The sequence below is a fragment of the Vulpes vulpes genome, chromosome X, assembly GCF_048418805.1.
Source record: "Vulpes vulpes isolate BD-2025 chromosome X, VulVul3, whole genome shotgun sequence".
Taxonomy (NCBI): Eukaryota; Metazoa; Chordata; class Mammalia; order Carnivora; family Canidae; genus Vulpes; species Vulpes vulpes.
Window position 1 is genome coordinate 95,595,310 of NC_132796.1, and position 8,917 is coordinate 95,604,226.

At 36.1% G+C, this 8,917-nt stretch overlaps 1 pseudogene; it reads left to right on the top strand.

Annotated features, from left to right (window-relative positions):
- The first annotated feature begins 2,977 nt into the window (after nucleotides 1-2,977).
- Nucleotides 2,978-8,511, top strand: LOC112934653 (nuclear transport factor 2 pseudogene; annotated as a pseudogene).
- The last annotated feature ends 406 nt before the right edge of the window (nucleotides 8,512-8,917 follow it).

Consider the following 8,917-nt stretch of genomic DNA (forward strand, 5'->3'; position numbering starts at 1 on the left):
TGTCCTTCTCTGATTGCCTCATTTCACTCAGCATAATACCCTCCAGTTCCATCCACGTTGAAGCAAATGGTGGGTATTTGTCATTTCTAGTGGCTGAGTAATATTCCATTGTATACATCAACCACATCTGCTTTATCCATTCATCTTTCGATGGACACCGAGGCTCCTTTCACAGTTTGGCTATTGTGGACATGTTGGCTGTGTTTTAGAAGGTATTAACTTCCACCAATGTAAAATAAAACGAAGGGACTCCTGAGTGGCTCAGCGGTTGAGCACCTGCCCCTGGATCAGGGCGTGATTCCACGGTCTCAAGCCTCTTCCTCTGCCCAGCCCCTCCGAGCTGCTCCCGGGTCCAGCTGTGTGCACGCTGCAGCCTTTCAGGGAGCTCGGCGCATCTCCCAGGGGGCGCAGGTGTCTGTTAGTGTCCCAGGGAGCCCGAGGGCATCCCCGCCCTCTGGGGTCCTGCTCCAACTCCCTGCGAGCCCCTTTCCGCGGGGAAGGTTGGTGCAGCTCCTGCTTCTCCGGGAAGGGCTCTCCTGTCCTGGGGACACTCGCCCCGGCCTCAGCCCGGCTCCTCGGGGCCCCTCCCCCTTGGAGGCCTTTTGTTTCTTTATTTCTTTTTCCCGGTCTTCCTACCTTGATAGAAGCGCGAACTCTTTTACTGTAGCATTCTTGCTGTTCTCTCTTTAAATCAGGCCGAATTCATAGATTTTCAGAATGATTTGAAGGTTATCTAGGTAATTTGGTGGGGACAGGTGATTTGGGGACCCTACTCTTCCGCCATCTTGCCCCTCCCTCCGTTTTTTTTTTTTATCCATTCTGTCACCCTATATCTTTTGATTGGAGTGTTTAGTACATATACATTCAAAGTAATTACTGATAGATATACATTTACTGTAATTTCATTATTTCTTTTGTGGTTCTTATTGAAGATTTGAAGGTTTTCTCTGATCTCTTGTCTTTTGCTCTTTCATGGCTTGCTGTTTTTCTTTCATGATATGTTTGGATTTTTCCTCTTTAATTTTGCATATTTATTAGTGGCTTTGATATATAGTTACCACTAGGTTTGTATATAATCTCTTCTGTATATAGAAGTCTATATGAAGTTGATTGTCATTTAAGTTTGAACCCATTCTTTTCCCTTCTCTCTCTCTCCATGTTTTAGGTATACGCTATTATAGTTTTAATCTTCTTTGTGAGTTTCTTGACTTTTTATAGAAATATTCATCTTTACCACTTTTGTGTTTCCCACCTTGATACTGTCCCTTTCGTTCTTTCCTTTCCACTCAAATTGTCCCCTTTAAATTTTCTGGCAGGGATAGTTTAGTGGTCATAAACTCCTTTAGTATTCATTTGTCTGATAATTTTTGTTACCTCTCATTCTATTCTGAATTATAGCATTACTGGATATTCTTGGATGCAGAATTTTAACATTTAGAACTTTGAATATGTCATGACACTCCCTTCTGCCTTGGAAAATCACCTGATAGCTTTATCAGTTTTCTCTTGTAAGTTACTGTCTTTTATGTCTTGCTGCTTTTATTTTATTTTATTTTTTCATTATCACTATATTTTCCCAACTTAATTACAATATCTTGGCTTAGTATATGTTTTTGTTGTTGTTTTGTTTGTTTTTTTATTTAAATGTGAGTTCTGTGTGGCTCCTGAATAGGTATATCTCTTTCTTTCCCAGCCTAAGGATGCTTTAGCTATTACTTCTTCAAATACACTTTCTCTCCTCTGTTCCTCTCTTCTCCCGGGGCATCTATAATATAAAATTTATCATGTTTGGTGAAGTCACTGAGACCCCTAGGTTCATTCCCTTTTTTCATTATTTTTCTGCTCTTTTGTTCAGCTTGATGACTTTCCATTACTATGTCTTCTAGGTCATTAATTTGTCCCTCTGTGTCTTCTGGCCTACCGTTCATTCCATCAGGTATGTTTCTCATTTCGTTTATTGAGTTCTTTTATCTGCTATGTTATTCTTTAAAACAAGGTCTCATGGGTTTCACTCTTTTCTCCTTACGATCATTACTTTAAATTATTTATTAGTCATATTACTTACTTCTGTTTTCCTTAGATCTCTGTCTTTGGACTTGTCCTGTTATTTCAGTTGGGATGCATTTCTCTGTATTTTCACTCTGTGTAAGTCTTTGTGCCTGTTTCTTTGTGTTACAAAGTCAGCTACATCTCCCATTCCTAAGTTAGATGGCCTTATAAAGAAGAAGTCCTATAGTGTCCTGCCAAATAGTGTCCCCTGTTTCCCAAGGCCTGGCCCTTACAGGAGTGTCTCCAGTATGTGCTACATGTGATCTACTGTTTTGTCATGGCTGCTTTATCCTTCAGAACAGGCATAAACAGAGGCTCTCATCAATCCTGTGCAGTGTTTGGTTCCTGGCCTGAATGTGGCTCATTTTAAGTAGGTGTCCTCTCCTCAGGCTGTTAAATGACAACTTTTGCCACTGCTGCTGGAACTAAGGCTCTGCCAACCTACATTGAGAGACACAATGTGAACAGAGTTTTGGGCCCATCTTCTGGTTGAGGGAGCATGGTGTACTAGGACTGAGGCAAGTGTGATTGGGTGGGCAATTCCACTGGAGTGTGGGGGGCATCACTTGGTGTAAGCATTTTAAATAGTATCTGTGCTGATCTGCTTCCCACAGGTAGCTATGTGCTCGTGCTGAGGGACAGGGGAAGGAAATATCACTGGCCAGTTCTTTTGTGGAACATTCCAACTTTCTATCAAAAAAAGGATTCTTCTGACATTTTAATATTTCAAAAATAAATAGGGGAAAATAAAACAAAATGTATCTGTCTCAAGAGAACCTTGGTTTATATAGAAAATGAGATTATGGTTATGTCTCAACAGTGTTTGAATTAAAGCAGAATGTGACTTTCATTCTGGAAAGCCAGGCTCAGAAAACAGTTTCCCATAGTTTTAAATATAATTAAGGGAGAAGGCTTTTGGAAGAATAGAATGAAGACGAAAAACAGAGGCAAAATTTGTCCAGCTTTTAAAGAGAAACTAGGGGAACTATCTTCACTAACAGAGAGGTAAGTTTGGCCTTGAGATTTGAAAAAGGATGACTAAGATGAAAGATGCTGCAGAGCCCAAGTGGTATTAATTGATGACAAGATGACTTACCTACCTTCTTTTCTGATTTATCATGGATTTCCTGTGTGATATGCTGTATAAATCAGAAAAGCTAGAGTAAAATAGACACAGAAAAATATGTGTATACCTGAAAAATCACACAAATGTCTGGCCTTATTTCTGCACAATCAACACATTTGTTCCTATACAAAGACAGTTTATATTTAGTTTTCATTTGTTTTACACTTGGCATACTGCTAGATAATTTTCTTCATTTTTTTTTCTTTTTGAAACTGCATCTTTCTTCCTCAACTTTACAGCAAGGGTCATACCTATGATTTCTTTGATAGCCTTCACATATTCTATCTAGCATAGCATTTTGTGCACATACTAGAAGCCTCAAATGTGCTAGAGGAGTACCTCAATACAACAATGAAAGACAGTTGTAAACTCTTTTGTGTTTTGTTCAGCTGCCAAAATGTAGGGCCTAAAGCTAAATGACATGTTTTATATTAATAAAGTTGCAGCCTTGTCAGCAAGTACTTCAAATGAAAACTGTCTCTTCCCATAACAGGATTGTCAGGGAGATTAATTTATGATTTCCAATTGCTTCCTGATAGTAACTGAAGTATTGTAATTTCTGTCTGTACTACTGTCATAGAATTTATGAGGGCTTTCCACCTTACTATGTAGGTTCATAAAGCTATCTCATTTTAAGAAAATGCTTCTTCAGACATAATGATAGAAGGTTATTTAGGGATATTCTGATAACTACTTCATCCAGAAAAGGCCCCCATTGCAGAGCTGAAGGGCAAATCTAGAATTGTGTGCAGGTTTTGGATAAAAGATCTTGAGTATCTAATTTCAGAAGATTTTCATCATTGGCTTTCATCATTGGTTGTATATAATTAGTACTGTTCCATATAGCATACAAGATTGAAAATATAATAAGACAGATGTCTTGAAGGGAAGAAAAATATTCTTTTTTTTTGAAGAAAAATATTCTTAAAAAGGAAAGTTTTGTATTCATAATATTGTATAAATAAAAGTACATTGTAAAGTTCTTTGAAACGGTGTAATAAAAAACCCATTTCTTCAAATCATAAATACAATTCCTTTATTATCCATAAAGATAGATAAATGATAATGATAAAGATAGATGATAGATAGATAGATGATAGATAGATAGATAGATAGATAGATAGATAGATAGATAGATATAGAGAGGGCCAGTTCAAATAGGTTTTTGGATCAGTAGCCTATGAAGTGCAAAATTTCGGGATTTTGTTGGATGGAAGAACCTTTGGTAACTCCATTCAATTGCATCATAAGTATTATCCCAACTACTTTTATGGTTATTGTCTTTTTACCAGTTATGATGTACAGATTGGTATATTATGTCTCTAATCTATTCAAATATCTATAGTATGTTTACTATTATTTATTATCTTGTATATACTTGAATTTCATTAAGTGTTCATGAGTTTCCTTCCTGCAGAGTTTAAGGAAATGAGCAGTCAAGAAGAAATCTCTGATAATTAGCTTGGAGCCTGTCTGTCTGATGGAGGCCATCAGCAAGGAAAATGAGAAGCAATCAATGAAAGGACTTCTGTCTCAACAACACACAGAAAGTAAGTGACAAGATTTAAAAAAAACTAAACCTAACAACCAACATTCAAAAACCTCTATCCATTTCAATGAAATATAAATTCAAAATTCTATATAAATTACAATGTTTGCAGAAGCATTGACTATAAGTCTTTATATAGATGACATTGTTATTACTTTATAAATATGCATATATATTTATAGATGTATGAAAACAGATAGAGAGATATACATTTAAACTAACCACATTGGCCAAAAGAAAAAGAGAGTTTGAAAGATCCAGCTAGCAAAGAGGCAAAGAAAATGAGCACAAACTTTGCTTGCTCTAATTCAGTGCTGTTGGAAAGCAATACATAAGGATAAAATTCCATTTGAAGGTATGATATATCATAGAACATCAGGCAATCATGCACCTATACAGTAATGATGGTAATAATCCAATATTAATAATTTTACACTTAAATTCACAACAATTGATTTATGGTTTAAAAAATGTACTCATGATAACCATTAGACAAATTCAGTACACCAAGAGTGGGGAACATTAAACCTCATTATTTTAAAACAAATATAAAGCATAAAGATCTAAGACTGAAAAAAGGGAAAACAAGATTCTGGACCCCGAGAAGGAAAATGAAATAATTATACAAGAAAACAAAGCTGAATTATTTTGGTTATGTTAAATATATTTGAGATTGTTAATTAATAGTTTGGTTAATACAAATGAATGATATATGATTGCATTGAACCCCATCTCATTCTGAGAAATAACAAGTAAAAGAGAATAAAAATTATGTTTAACCAAAAGAACCAAGGAATGCTTTTTCCTGTTTAACCAGAAGAACCAAGGAATGGGGATTTTAGGGAACACTCTCTTTCACTGAACATAAGATTGTGAATGAGTTAGGAGCCACAATTTATTGGAAAATAATGCAAGTTGCATTTCAAGAACCATTTAAAGAATATAAGTGGTGTGATATATGTATTTCAAAGGCTGGCTGTTTTTATTCATTCAGAATATTGTATCTTGATTTAGGTAATACATGATAAAAAGTGAAGGAAACTACGAGCTCTTCAACTCAGAGATAAAAGCTTATACATTATGATTTATTGTCCTGATTCTTTACTCACCCATGTTCACAATTACTTTTCCTCTTCATCCCTTTCTAAACTTCCACACCCCACTTTACAAATTTCCACTTAATAATTTACCTGTCAGGATTGCTGCCGAAATATGATGATTTCATTGATTTTTGCCCACCATTCATTTATTCAACAAATATTTATTTAGCAGAATACACGTATAAAATATAATGCTGTGAGCTGGAGATATAATGATGAACAAAAGTAGACAACATTCTTTACCCTCATAGAGCTGACCTTCTATTCGGGAATAAAAGTATGAATTTTAAAAAATTTAAAAATACATGATGAGATACATATTATCAGTGTGGATGTTTGTAAATATTTCTTCTCCGGATATAGACATAGAAAAGGAAAACATTAAATGTGTATCAAGAAAGAAGCAACCAGAATGGCTTAAGAACCACACTTCCTACATTCACAAGGAATTGTGTACCACTCCAGTAATTTATATGTTGGCTGCGTGCTGACTGTGTAGAACTGCCTATATTATGGGGAAGAGATCAAGAGACCAACATGTTTAAGTAGAATTGCATGATTATAAGGTAAATTATGTTGGCTTAGAAACCAATAAAATTCTAGGAATTTATAAGTAGTAGATATTCTAGGAGGATAGCAGAATTTAATTAGAGTTGTTTTGGATAGAATATATGGATTTATCTCCTCCCCTAAAGACTACAATTCTTTATTAGATGTTGTTTATATTAATAACCACTGGTCTATAAACTCAGATTATAGAATATACCATAGAGTAAAAGTGCAGCATACTATTCAAGTGTACAACAGTGAGAACAAAGTTAATTTGAGAATCCAGGAAAGCTTCTCTGAGGAAGGAATTTTAAAATGAGAGATGGGTGACTAGAAGTCACACAAGTAAATGTTAAGCTCTGTGAAGGGGTGGGTTCTCAGCAGAAAAGGTGGCCCAGTATTAAGATAGATGGTTTATAATCCAGGATTATTGTACAGACATTGCTCTTTCAATACTTACATAAATAAGAGGCAAGGTTTAGGATTTCTGAATGGCTGACAACTGGAACTAAACTCTGCAAAAACCTAGGAGTTCACATTTCTGTAAAACAGTCATTAAAACATCTCCATTGGCCGAGAGACTCAGTAAGAAAGTTGGTTATCTTGAAAGTGTTATGAAAAAGATTCACTGCAAGGAATCAGAATCCCAAGCCACTGCCAGATGCAGAAAAAAAAATGTATAATTCATATGGTACAAGGATAATGAAAATCTCAATCCAATAAGTTACTATAAAAGAAGCTTTGGAAACATTGAGACCCATAGACACTCCACAGAAATAAATATGAAACTGCTTAAAGGAAGTCTGCACAATCCACGGCATAGAAGAATCCCTGCAGAAATAATCACTCTCTGGGGTGCCTGGGTAGCTCAGGTGGTTAAGTGTCTGCCTTTGGCTCATGTCATGATCCTGGGCTCCTGGAATTGAGCCCTGAGTTGGACTTGCTGCTCAGCGGGGAGTCTGCTTCTCCCACTTCCTCTGACGCTCTCCCTGCTTGTGCTCTCTTTCTCTCAAATAAATAAAGAAAATATTTTTAAAAATTTACTTTGAAAATGAGATTACAGTTAAAGTTTCATACCACAAAAGGAAGCAAACTACCATGAGAGAGTGAGCAAGTAAAAAATAAAAACATAAGAAGTAACACGTTGTAAACTATATAGATAATAGAAAAATTGAAAGAGTATTTAAAGTAAGTTTTTTTAAGGTAATCAAGTTAAAGGAAAGACTAGATACCATTAAGGCAAGTTCAGGACACCACAGAAAAAATGACAAATAATCAAATAGAAAGTTTTGAAATAAAAATACAGTCATTTGAATAAAGAACTTGAGAGAAATAAAAACATAAATTTAAAAAGACAGTGAAATAGAACATAGTCTGAGGAACTTAGTTGGATTACAGCATAGATCATTAAAGAAACAGTAGATATGAAAGAGAAATCCAAACAATGTGGAGGATAATATAGAAAAATCTAATCAAGTGTTATCTATTCAGTGTTCCAGAAGGAGAGAATTAAAAAGATCAAGAGATTGTTTCAGCCTCTCAGGTCTCAATGAGACCCAGTGATTCTCCAGAGTGGGAGACAAGCCAATTTGGAAGCAGACTGAATCCAGCTTCATTCAACATTACCACCAGTTACTTGATAATGACAGAACCCACCTAGGGACAATTTATATTGACGCATCCTGCCTTACGTCATCCTGCCTTCCATCCTGTGAAGGACAGCAGTTCCAGGATAAAGCTGTCATTGTGAAGTGGTCTAGAACTCCATTCCAGAAAATCCAGCAGAGCATCACTGTGCAGGACCATCATCCCACACCAGATAGCTGCATCATCAGCATGATTGTGAGCCAGTTCAAAGCTGATGAAAACTCTATAATGAGGTTCCACCAGATGTTCCTATTAAAGAACATAAATAATGGTTGGGTTCTCACCAATGACATGTTCAGGCTTGTTTGCACAACTTTGGCTCATCTCCCAGCCAGGAACTCAGGATGTTTCCACTTCCTTCCTCTTTCCAATACTATTCACACTCCTCCATATGCTCCAAATATACACAAATGAGCAGGGCCATGGTAGGAGTGGATGCAGTGCTCTGCTCTTACCAAGGTATTGTGCGTAATGTTTGGATGCTAGACTAGTTGCATATGACAGAAGTTTGTGTAGTATCACCTTAAACCTTTGAAAGACTTAAGTAATGCAAAAGAATTTAAATAAAAAATTGAAATGTAAACAAAACAACAAAAAAACTGTGACAAAACCCCATTCACCAGCTTTTTGGACATGCTGCCTGTCAATAACTATGTGGACATTAAAAGTATACATAGATTTCAATCTTCCAAGTGTGTATTCTCTATTCCTGCAGATCTCTTGATGTCACCTTTAGAATACAAGTAGACAGCATGCAGGAAAAACATGCTTTACTACAAATAAGGACACAAGATAACATTTTATTGTCCTTGCCGAAAGATCTATCTACAGGAGAACATATAATTAGATGGCCCTGGAAATGGCAAATAATTTCACAGTGTATTAGGTTTTCACACC